General features: G+C 43.5%; 1 protein-coding gene across 10 annotated transcripts in view; it reads left to right on the forward strand.

Annotated features, from left to right (window-relative positions):
* Positions 1-13249, forward strand: part of LOC131892997 (tyrosine-protein phosphatase Lar-like) — a 65618-nt gene that overhangs the window by 1913 nt on the left and 50456 nt on the right. The gene's annotated exons all lie outside the window — the stretch shown is intronic.

Genomic DNA, 13249 nt, shown 5'->3' on the forward strand with positions numbered 1-13249 from the left:
TACTTGGGCCCATGAAAATGGAACTTACTCTCCTCATTCATAACATACGGCGAAGGTTTTTTTTTCTAGAGTGTTGGGAGAGAAGACCATCCCAGCAGTCATCATCAGTTGTCGACGAGGCCTTGAGAAGTAATTACGTGTATCAAAGATCTTTTCCTCGCCCCCTCTCCGATTTATATGTGTGCACCATGCCTTATCAAGTAGATTGGATCTGGAAAAGTAAGAACGCTGATTGGCTGGTTCCAAAAACTTGGAATAGAACTAGGGCATGCACACATAGCACAACGTACCACCAACCAACTCGTTTATGAGAGATGAGTAATACAAACCCATAGCTCTGGTCTCTCCTCTCTTTGCTCCCCACTTTCTCCACCCTCTTCCTTCGTTCCAAGTTTTCAAACAAAAGAAACCTTTCCAGCGCTGTTCCCTCCAGTGATCTCAGCTTTTATGAAATAAGATGAAGACGCTGCTTTTGCTACTACGGAGAAAAGACCTCAACGTTGGGTTTGGCCCTACCCTCCCTCCAGGAATGCTGGCCTTTCTACAGATCCCGAATACGGTTGCTGGTTGTGTACAAACAGGTATGCCATTTTCTTCGGCAGTGGTGGTTCTCAACTCAAGACACAAGGCCGCCTTTCAAAATCTCAAAATTGGATCTAGAATATGGCCAAGAGAGAAGGGCCTTTTCCAAGGTCTCGATGTTGGCCTAGGGTCCTTCTATGTCGACCATTAGAGTCTTTTGATCCTTGCAAAAATGCATCGCTTCACGGCAGCCTCAATCAATCAAAACTGATCGACGCCCAAATGGCCTTTTCACCACTGAATATGGTATGCATCGAGAAAAGTGCAAAAATGCCTTGAAATCTGTGGTCGCCCTCGATAAGCTCCGTCTCGTGATATCTAATACCACGTCAGTCATTGGAGTTCACGTGGAGGGTGGCGAGTCTTCGATCAATCAGCCAATGTTGATCGATCCGATGAGTTGATATGGACGGTCTTCTGTTCTAGTCGTAAAGCCTCATCCATGGAGCTGGTGACATACATTCGTCCAAGATCTGCAATATTAATTGGATCCAGCTGTCGATAACTTGGACGAGGGAGGGTTCTTTCCCCTGGCTGGGAAAGAAAAGGGATTTGCTTATGTGTGGTAGACAATGTCGCATGTCCATTTTTCCTCATTTCCCTCGCCCACACCCAATCTGAAAGTCACCTTTCATCATTACCAAGGCGACCAGTGGTTTAATGCTGTCACGCTAGGTTTTATTCCAGAAAGCTGATCCCACCCACCCAAAGACGTGGGGAAATCCACCACAAGTAAGCCCTCTTTGGCTGAGTGCAAAAATATGCTTGAGCGGAAGACATATACATCATTTTGCGTGAACACGGGAGAGTCAAATGTGATGTCGTGAAAGGACGATTAGCCAAGTACAAAGGAGAAGATAGCCGAGGAATTGTTCCTGAAGGAATAGAAGAGCTGGAAAGAGACGAATGTCCATTTGCTTGATTAAAGATGCTATCAACTGGAGGGGGTGGGTTAGAACTGGAACACCCGAGGGTAAGGAGCATAGAAGGGACCAGTCAGTCCCAATGGCTTCTTGTCCTTTTTCCAGCCCTTCTTTAATTGCAGATGGAGCAAGAGGGTCGGGCCTCCATGCTCGGTTCATGTTCCATCTGACAAATAGTTCCACGTACGTCCCATTTACATTTGGCCACGCATTAGATCCTGAAAATAGTTCTGGATGGCGGAATTTTCTCATTTCCACATTTACTCTCTCTCTCTCTCATTGTGTTTCCCAACTTCGTGGCTCAGTCTTGTTTTTACTCCTTCTCGGTTCGTAGAACTTGATATTGGAACGATTATTTTGTTATGACGATGATTGTGACGAGGGAAGAGTAACTTGTTTTGACTGGAACATGTGCTTTTGTCAGCTCCGTTCCAACCATGTTCCATTGTTGTTGAGTCTTTTTCTTCGTCTGTGCTCCATTCATACGTCTACTGGTGGCTCATTGGTTTATTTATTCCCTTCCGGATAATTAGAGTGGAACTGAGATAATTGAGCGGCTTGCATTCCACGAATATCTCGGGGAGTTTCTACACTGGATTGGTCCAATTTGGAACAGTCCTGCCAACTTTGCTGCCTTTCGCCATGCATGTGTATTTGTGTGAGTGTGTGTGTGTGTGTGTGAGCGAGAGAGAGAGAGCAGCCGTACAACAATTTCCACATGACCTCCAGGCAAAGTTTTCATGACTTTATGTTTGAGCTCCTAAAAAGGGGATCTCATGTTTAGGAGCTGTTTTCACTCACTCACTTCAGTCAGTTTTTCTGGACCATGGAGCCTGGTGGTGACACTGCTTTAAATATCTTGAAAAGGACCCTTCATTTGAGGGCCCGCCTGAATCGCTGGCCTTTGTACACCAAGGAAACTCATTTTGAATTGAAGCAAAAAAATAGCTGCTGTTGAGCAAATGCTCGTCAGTGGTCATGGTTCCAAATTCCGGCATATTTTGGTGGTCCAATTTGAAGTTTGTTATTATTGCGATGATTGCTGTCGTTGTGGTGTGGTGTTGGCGGTGATGGTGTTGGTTGTGTTGGGTCGGAAAAGTTTTCCTCTTTTCCTTGGAACGAGTTTCGAGCTCAGACTTTGTGATTAATTTGTCATTCAAGACCAACCAATGAGACATTTCCTGGATATAATATTACCGTCTCCGTTAGCCAAATGCAGGGAGGAGATTCAGCTATTGGATAAATGGTTGATTCATGGTTCTTTTTGCCCCTTTGAAACAAACATTACCCTGTACTCTTTGACAAAGATTGCTTCCATCGCGTGTTCCATGCCTCATTTAGTTAGGATCTTCCAATTGGTAACATGGATTTGGCACGAAATCATGTGGGTTAATTATTGAGTCAACATTCGCTTACGTTCTACCTCTATGCCTTTGTCCCTTCATGGGACTAGAAATGCTTCAAATGATGTCAAACTTTGGTAAACAATCCACCCATTATTGCAATAGCTTTAGGAGTCCCTGTTTCTCCTGACAAAATGGATCTGAATCATGCTCCTTGAAAAAGGTCGTAACGGCGGCTGCACTCAATCAAATTTCTCGCACCAATTTGCCAATTCTGAGCCAACTCTCAATTTGCAGTATGGAGAAAATATGATTCGAAGAAAGGGGAGTGCTATTTTTGCGATCCGTTTTCTACTGTGTTAGTTCACCTTGTCCAGTTTTGTAGTACATTGGATGAGGAAATGTTTCAGGCTCTTTCGGAGGAATGGTTTGAAAGTTAAAAATGTTGTAATGAGGGCAACATATGCTTGCTTAATTCTTTTATCAATTGCTCCCGAACCGTTCCCAAGGCTAAGACGAAGCATATCGGCGTCATCCTCCGAATCTATTTTTACCATAGAAGATTCTTTCTTCTGATGAAGTCGCTAAATAATGCATTCTTTGGTAGAGAAGAGCGATGAGACGCCTTCCAAAATCAATTCCCACCGGAAAGAAGGAGGGACGGGTAGAGCTTGATCGAATTTGATAGGAAACGAGATCCGAGGAAAATGATGGCCCCAATGGACACAGACAAAAGGATGAGGCCTTGGAATTCCCCATGGTAAAGTGGAGTGAAGTGCAAGCTCATTTATCTCCTTAAATTTTCAAATTGCCTTGGCATTATTGCCTCATTTCGTCTTTCCTGCCGAATAACTGTTCCTGTTCCGGGCGTTGTTCCAATGTTCCACTCTGGTACATGGCTTTAAGTCTAACCAGCGAAAAAAGATGGAACTTCCAGCCGCATGGAACATGAGACCGTCGAACCCAGGGCCACACAGAACGGTTTTTTTTAACACATACGGTAAAAGTCAGTTCTGGTTTCCGAGGCCCCTTTAACGGTGTTCCAAAGCACATGAAATAGACCCAGGAAGTCTGAGACAAGTTTGTGGGATATCTAGTTTAGCTGGCCTCGGATGGAGCCCTTCATCACCTTCGCAGTTCCTATCTAATAATAGGGAGATTAAGCAGCCTTTATTGCCTTTTAACTGGTTGGTAGAGTTGGTAGAGCACTTCTGACACTCCCCAAAGGATCCTGACTGCTCCACTTCTGTTCGCCGTTCTCTCTCACTCTCTTTCTCTCTCTTATGCTACGAAACGGGCTCGGGTAGAGGTCGATAATTTATGGAATGACATTCTGAATGAATGTGAACATTGTTCGTTATTGCTAGTAGACACAAGACTTGGTTCTAACAATATTTTTTTTGGCCTTTGGGCAGGATCGCTCGGTCATTTTCAGGGATGTTGAAAGTGCAACTTTTCCTATCTAAAAGTTTCTCCATTAGGAGCGAACCGAAACTCTATTCCTAAATGGCGAGTTCAAAAAAAACACATCAAACAAACAAACTTCCAAGCTCTTGACTAGATCCCGATAAGCTCAAGAACAGACATTCCTCTCTAACCAAGGTATTTTCCAGCTCAAACAGTTGAGCTTCCTGTCAAATATATTGGTGAATACTCCTTTGCATCATGATGCAGTTGTGGATTAGACTAGCGATAAAATAAAGCGCATTCCATTCGTTTAACAAACAGAAACTTCCTAGACTTCAAGTCATCTCCGATTGCACGTGGTTTTTACCACGCTGATATCTGACATCCAGATATTTGCGGCAGGAGTCAACATTTGACACGCTAAACATGAAAGGGGTGGAACTCAGATGTCAAAACGAGCCAAATCTCGCCGTGTTCATCCTCACTCTTTAATCCAACGTCATCTTGAATCCTACCCAACTTTCATAAACTGTCAGCTAACTTTCAATGAGAGCGGGTCTTTTTTGGCGCTGCAACTTCGCTTGGTAACTCCTTTTAGTTTGGGTCCGCAATTATCCGACCAAATTTTCCTGCCATTATTACCGTTTTGGCCAATATTGACAGGCTCATGTCACTCCGCAGTAAACGGTGCGTCGTCTCAAACTCAAGGGGGTTGAAAAGGCCCCCATTTCCCAATAATTTGCTCCTTTCCCAAAGAGAATGAATGATAGATAGGACTGCATAATACGTACTGGCATGCTTGGATTTCCAGGTGGTATTTACATTTGAGGCTGTTAATGGAGGTTTTTATTTTCAGTGGCCCATTTTTGTTGTCTGATTGGATAACGTTATTAGGCCTAATGAACAAGTGAACATTGCTAGCACGGCAAGTTTGATAAGGTTTCGAAGCCTCGAGTGGTTGCACCAGTAGTACTTTCCGTACCTTTCCAACTTTTAGTTCGATTGTTCACAAAGTTTTGATTCCTGAATTTCCATCCATCCACCCAACCAACTATTCTTATTGCTCCCCTAGAGGCTACCACTCATCCTCCAAATTCGCAGAACAGCTCTGCCAAAAACGAAGGCCAATGCGGATTTAAGCGTCATCTCCTGCTCCTTCTGGTCGTTCTGAGTCCCCTTTCCCAATGCACTCATTCATTGGCCAACGAAGGACTAAGCTCTCTCTAACTCCATCCAGAAATTCAATAGTCTCTTCACCGAGTTCACAGAGAAGCTAAAACAGGAATCAAACTCGTTGGGTTGATCTTTTCTTAATACAACCTAGATACCAAAGTAACAACAAACCCCTGACCTTATACGAGGGTTTGAATAGTATTGACACTCCTTTGCAAGAAACCCCAAAGAAACTATGCCAACGTGTTACCCTAAATTGAGACTTCTAACCATTGAGATTCTATGAGGTGGAGAGCTGGTTGCACATCAACTCGCCCTTCATTCACTCTCATTCCAATTTCTAACTCTCCTCAGGATGGATATTTCATTGCTTAAGAGGTGGGTGTGCTTATTCCTGAGCACTGTCGAGTTGGATTTGACAGCCATATTATTCCCTTGCTTCGTTTTCCCTTGCCCTGACGTGACGTTTGAGTGACTTAATTTTCCTAGCAGTGGTGCCTTCGGTGGAACTTCAAATTTCGTTAAAGATTAGCTCCTTTGAAAATTGGAATTGGCTTTTGCCGACTTCGAGGTGTTTGGGCTGTCTCCGATTTCCATTATTGTCAAAACCGAGCTATTGGAAATGTAACCAAAAATCGAGGAAGGTCATTCATTGGAAGCTTGTCCTGGAAATTTAGAAGGGACTATGTGCATGCATACACCTAAGTCTCGATTGCCTTTTTCCTTTTCCCCCTGGTGAATGCTCGTTTACTTTAGTTATAGCAGTAGTAGATATAGTGGCACGGTACCTCGGTACCTCGGTTGGGGCTTACAGTCAGTCCACTACAATACAGAGCCACTATATGGCGTGTTCGTTTGTGTGTGTGTATATACACACACACAAACATCTATCCAGCTCCTGTATTGGTCGTGGCTAGCCAGGAGAAACACAATCCAAGCCATCCCAACGGAAGGAGAAGAGCTGATAAGAGATGAGAACGAGAACAGCTGCAATGTTTTCCCCCTAGTCAAGTCACAGATCTGAGAGTTCGAACCCTAGATCCCGAACTACGTACCTGAGCGGTGCACCGTTTTTGAAGGGTGAATGGCTTGGTATTGATTAGACAATACTCCAAAAATAAAAAAAAACTTTGGGCCCGGAGCGAATGTGGAATACTTGGAAGTGATATGGATTCAGATGAAAGACCTCCGTCTGTGCTATCTGCGTTTGTGCAATGATGTCCTTCTCTCACCACCAAGCCAACTGCTGAATTATGAAGCACTATCTATGCTTGGAATACGATGCAACTTTGTTAAAGATCCCCCAGGCTCTACTGCGATCAAAGCTTGAGTAAGAAGTTAACAAGGTCCGGCCCTGAATGAGGTACTTTTTGATCTGAGAGTACCAAACACTCAATGATTGGATACTTTCCTCCATTGAGCGCTTTACGGAATGGTGGCAGAGCTCTTAGAACAAGTAGAAAAGATAAGAATGGAGGAGGGGAATGGAGCTTCTGTCTTTTCCTTCCAAATTACACCAACACATTAGAAGGGAGCTCGGTTGGCCATTCGGTATTCTCCCTAATTGGCCCTGAATATTCACTCAAAGGGCGGAGAATGTTGGGCTTGTTTCGATGGACACTTGATTTATTTGAAGAATAGAAAGGATAAAACGACCGCCACAACCGAAGCGTTACCCAATATCCCCGTCTGACCCACTGTGGTCAAACCTGGACGACAGGTGTTGACCAATTAATCAACTCGTAAGGAGATGATGTCCATGGCACAAGGAGGCCTTAACACCTACAAAGCAAGCACGTGTCAGGACTAAAACGATTTCTCAAAAGCTCCAACTCAAATGCATTCTTTGAACGAGAGTTGGCGCGGGATTTTATTTGTCTTGCACATTTGGTCAGATTTTAGCAGAGCTCGCATCCTCATGGGATTGGTGGGGAACTAGGATTATGTTGGGTGGAGCCACGCCTCATAATTTATGACTTTGTTTGGGGTTTCCTTGGTGTTCAATTCATTGGCATTTGCCCTCCACTTCTTGGACTTCACCGTGGCCACCACCAACGAAGGTGTCAAAGTTTCCAGCTAAAACTATTTTTTTTTCTTCATGCCGTGCCGAAACTTAATTGGAATTGAAATCCAGTTTTGCCCTCGTCAAACTTGGACGACGAACCACGGGGTTGAAAAAGTTAATTGGATTGCGACTAATCTCCATTTCCAGCTGGCTCCTACCTAATCCGTTACATTTGGGGACGAGAAGATGATCAGATCACATTAATGAAAGTCCATCTGTGTGTGGTGGCCACCAGTCACTCCTTAGATAGAGGAGTTAGTTTGACAATGTGTGACTTCTAAGATTACCAGATATCTAGAGAGGATCTTCTCTCCATTATGAAGAACTAGTGTGAGAGAAGCTGATCACGACCTCCGTTCGATTCCACGAATTAGCTGACTGAAATGTCGAAAATGAATAATATTACACCATGAACCTAAGAACCGTTGGCTTTATCAATCTAATCACTTAGATTACGTTTCATTGACACTCACTCTCCCACTAACAGAAAAAAATAGCTATCAAGTTTAAAAGCTCTAAGATAGATTTCAGGTTCCTGCTCTTGAATAGGTCGTGTCGCTTTCCCCAAACATGAAGCATTGTCGAATATTATCACGCAGAAGATTGATGTTTTGGATTTTCAAGAGGTTGACGCCTTCCCATCTTAAGCACTGAATGCTCTCCACTACTCCCTATCAGCGTTTGACGTGATTCACAATTGATGACAACCCAACCCCAAACGCAAATGTTTGTCTCCGTTCTCTCACTTTGGTTCGGTAGGGCGCGGTGCTCTGGAGGTTTCAGTTTGAAAGCGCATAAACAACCATGTCAAGTTTGAGTTGCCGGGTTGCCAAGACGGAATTCAAGCCCTTCAATCACAATCGTGAGTTGTGAGAGAGGACCTTGAAGAAGTTCACGGCTTGCAATCGAGCAAGTACTCACCCTACATGGATTTGGGCTTTTGTGTGAACGTCTTGAAGTTATCGCAATGTCTCATCTGTGACTCAATGTCAGGATGTCAACATTTCCTTGCTTGATGATCTTATCCAGAGTAATTAATTTCTTTTTCTCGGCCAAGAAGCAGCTACGTACATTGACGTTTGTCTTGCTTGCCGTTCCAAAGAAAAGACGCCATTACACAGAGCTTGCTTTTTTTGAGTTAGAGACTCTCGGATTTTGATTAGAATTGATCGCATTGGACATACTTATTCCTAAACGCTGGGGTTGTTTTGGTGGTGAACATTGCATACCTGTTTCAAATCTAGTGTACAATAGCGTTCTTTCAAAAATGTTTGCTTTCCTCTTCAGGTAAGGAAATCGACAACAAATACACCTTCGGCTTGATCAAAAATTCTATTTGTCGTCTTTGAAAACAGCAAGATAGGCCAGGAAGGAAATGAAGGCGACTCTATTGCCAGAGAACCGCTGTTGTTCGCCATGTCTCTTCCGGTCCTTCAAGGTCTCTAAACACGTGGACTTTTGGACACTCAACGATTAACGATTCACTTTGGAATCGACTCGGGGAGGAGGCTTCTCGCACGCAGACAGTTGTGTGTGGATGTGTACATCGGGTAACATAGGGTCATTTTTCGGAGACGTCCTTTTTTTCTCTCCCAAGTCCTAAAGGTCCGCAGGGACTCGTCTCATTTTCAATTGAACACATTGCTATGTCGAAAAGACGAGACATACTTGATCACAGTCGGATCAGGCACATTGAATGCAACGGGACCGTCGTGTCCCTGATATTCTGTGTGGAATGAAGGAGGCAATTCAATTTCCGAGTTCGACGTGTCTGAAATCCGGAATGGAAGCAGAAAAGTGATTTCTGGTCGATCAGGCCTCCCAATTATGAGCCCTTACCATCGGATATGGGACCAAATTCATCCGACAATAGAAATGAATCCCATTCAGATTTCTGTGCCTCATGCATTTTGAGTGGATTTCTTGCTTGACGATTATTAGTTTTCGGAACCTCCACCCATGGCATTGGATGTCAGTGTGATTCGAGGTGAAGAGGAAGGGAAATAAGCCAAACCTGGTGTGTTTTTACTGAAGTGAAAAGTGAAGATACCAATAACGTGAAACCTTGGATAAAATTGCTCGTAAAGCCTGGCTTCCCGGTTTTTTTTGGAAAGAAACTTTCCAATTCCTTGACTTTTCCTCCCAGGCTCTTGATAAAAAGGGAGTCTCCGCATTGCTGGGACCATTCACAGTTGAGTGTTGCCATTTTAGATCGTATCCTTTCAATCAAGCACTCGTACAATTCGTGTTTGCCCTCTAAATGTACTGTAAGGGGCACTGTCCCTCCACACACACTTTGAGACGATGTGGAAGGTTGTCCTCCACCCACCAATGGACTTCATAATCCGTTATGGCATCCCTGAAAGCTTAGAGGCAAAGAAATGGCGCTTGAGTTCTGTTTGGTCTTGTTTTTTGGTCCATTCTCTCGTTCCGCACGAATTCCACACAGGGATCCACTTCTCGTTGTGCCACGAAACGAAGGGACGAAGGCCAAGGAGCCCCACCAGTTCAAATGTCATGCAACATGGCCATAGTGGTCCAAAGTGAACAGAGTGGCACGAAGCCTTAATCAGAAATAGAGGCTCCACACTGTACAAGAGGAATGGAACCAAATTGGAAATGAAATGGATCCGGGCAAATGACCTGTGGGCATTGTTTCCACTCTAAGACCAAGTTTTGGAGCTTAGTTAAGCTGGCCAAGGATATATTAAATATCAACTGTATATTAAGCAGAACGTGGTTGGAACACAAGGTCCAAGTTGTCAAAGTGTGTACTTGCGCATGTGTGACCTCAGTTGGCACCCAACAAGACCAACGAGAACAGATCTCTCTTGGGAGTGTATGTGCATTGTGCTCTAACTAAGTAAGTGCCCTTGATGGGGGGACATCAAAATGTTAGCACCACTGAGGTCGACCTCCATTCTCTTTTCCTCTAAAGGAGAGGTCAAACGCATTTGATCAAAATAACAATTGTAAGGTGAACTCCCAAAACTGGATCGCGGGGGCATCCTTGGGACATCCTTGCCCTAACGCGTTTCAACCATTGCTACGTGGTTAGAATCGTGGACATCCCACCAAATTATGACTCTCGTCTAGAGTGGAACACATTTCCCTTTAACTTCAAAGCGTCAGTGCCGGCGTTCTTTCACCTTTCATGTGGCTTGAGATGTCCTTTTTGTGCCCCTGTTGGCCCTTCAACAATTTCCCCGCCCTCATTGGGTGTCTCAGTTGTTTACTTTGGTTGAATAATCAAATAGACGACCCGGTTGGTCCCACCGCTCTGACACAATTTAAATGTTCCAACGAGTTCTTCTCTCGGTTCCAAATGTCTAATGATAAGTACCCACTCAACTTTACCCGAAGTGCTTTTGAACAATCACGTCTTTCTCTTGAGTTTCCTCCTCACTCGGTCTGTCTCTCAATCTACTCGAGGAAAGTTCATTGAACTAATTTGGAATGGGATATCCTGATTTCCTCGCTCTAAACTTAGGCCTCGATTCTGTTCCTCCTTCCCCAATGTGAAACACGGTAAGCATACTCGTCGACTCTTATGGGAGGATTCTAGACACGAGTGGTCGTGACATTTCGCCCTGTTCTTTTGGTTTTTCTTTGACTAGCCTAAATAATTGATCTCCTTGTGACTATGCCAGGAATCAGGGTCTCTTTGTTGGTAACATCAAAGTCCAATACGTCATCCAAAAGGTAGAGACTGGACGACTGGATCAACGGTATCTTTCTTCATGAATTTGCGATACTAGACAAACATGTGAGCTTTCTCTGACTTCTGATTCAGAGGACTGAATAATGCATTTCGGTTCCCAGTTTAATTTGGTGGAAGCCATAATTTATAATCACTTCATTTACCAAAAGACTTTGAGTTCCCTCTGAGCTCCGAGTCGTTTTGGCTGGAATGCTCCAATTTCCTGCTTAGGTTTAGAGTTCCACTGGATTTCAGTAAGTCTGGAATTAGGGAGTAGCAGGCTTTTTTTTTTCTCTGCACCAGTTCCCCTCGGAAGCTGGTCACAGTTAGGGAGGGCTAAGGCTCTGTGCGCAGGTTTACAATACCATGTTCCCCCAACCTCATCAGGCTGGTTCTTAGAGAGGCACAGAGATTGTTACGGTATACGTTGGAAATGAATTAGAGCAAAGCTGGATCTATTCGTTGAAAACATTCATGTGAGTGGAAATGAAACCAATTGATGTGGTTGGCAAGGCACGGTTCGAAGTGCTGAGGAGTGTTGTTTCAAATTGGTCCAGTTAACCAAGTTTCGGTCCACTTGACCATGAAAGAAAAACTTTTATCTGGGTTCAGTGAGGTTCCTCAATCGAGCCTAATTCCTGCCCAAAGTCTCCCCCAATGGATTATCGGTTGTAATCTTGGGAAAAAAGTGCATTGCCCTCCAACTCTTTTGCTTGCATTTGAACACCAGAGAGCCCTCTGGCGCTGATTTTGTCTAGGGACCCCTAGGTAGTGCATTTTTTTCTCCAAAGCTATTGGAAGCTAAAACTGAAGGGCAAAAGTACCGACAAAGAAAGATGACCTTCAATCCTCAGGTACCATGGTATTTGCACAACACATCCATTATTTATGAACGGGCTGTCATTCTTTGCGCTGTTTGTTCGGAATAGGAGTGCATTTGACGTCGGAGAGGCCTGCTCAGATTTTCTAAATCGCTAACAACTTTCAGCGTCCTGGATCAAGGATCTTCCTTCGGCTCGAGAGTGACATCTAAGTCTCACGCAGCATGCGATTTGAAAGCAAAAATAGAAGTGACTCTGCCAAGCGCATTGTCATGACATAATGAAGGGCTTTCCTGTCTTCCATGTCTTCCTGCATGCATCCATAACGAAGTCAAATACCGTGTGAATTGTAATAAATCAAGGTAATACTTTGTACGCCAAAGGCCCTGGCTTCGAGTCAAATTGCATCGAGAGTAGCTATAAAATGAGAGTTTGTGGACAAATCAAACTTTTTAATGGATGGGGGCCTATGTAAAAATGCTCGCTTCACCCGCGAAGATCAACGAATTCTCATCCCATTTTATTATTATTCTCGCTTTGCTTGCAAAGAGAAAATGATCAATTATTATTTCAAAGTTATTCAATTTAAAAAGGTATTTTACCTTCATAGTAAGCGCTTGAGTGTGCCACCAGTCGCGATCTTATTGAATGAGACTCTCAGTTACTTGTTAGTCTCGTTCAACGAGACTCACAGTTCACTCACTGCTGTAGTCAACCTTGTCCTATAGTCGAGATTACCCTTTTACCCTTCACATAATGTTGAAATTGTGTGCAATCGATGATTTCCCCATGCTAATTTAGTACCAAATTCTGCAAACTTCGAGAGTTTTGCCAATCCAAACTCGTTTATCATCAGTATTAGACAATCCAACTTTTTCTTGTTCTATCATTTGCATCTTAAGTTTGTTTGTTTGAAGTTTAGCTTGAGTTAAAACCTTGACTATATTGCTAAACACACACTGTTTTCATAGTCAATAAAATTGAGATTTTGCTGATTTACTCTTGTGCTTCCTTTTACTCTTTTTTTCTTCCTTCCCATCTAAGAATTTAAATGCACGCTCGTGGCTTCTAACACCAGCAAAATGAGTAATGACTTTAGATGGATATTCGTTTTTCATGTATCCAGGAACTGTCTTATTGATTGATGAAAACCATTAACGAGCTCTTTTTGTCATAATTTGAGAAATCAAAACATTGACCAATTTTTCTTAGTTCTGTGTCTACATTCTCACAAT

The sequence above is a fragment of the Tigriopus californicus genome, chromosome 2 (assembly GCF_007210705.1).
Source record: "Tigriopus californicus strain San Diego chromosome 2, Tcal_SD_v2.1, whole genome shotgun sequence".
NCBI classification, from domain to species: Eukaryota; Metazoa; Arthropoda; class Copepoda; order Harpacticoida; family Harpacticidae; genus Tigriopus; species Tigriopus californicus.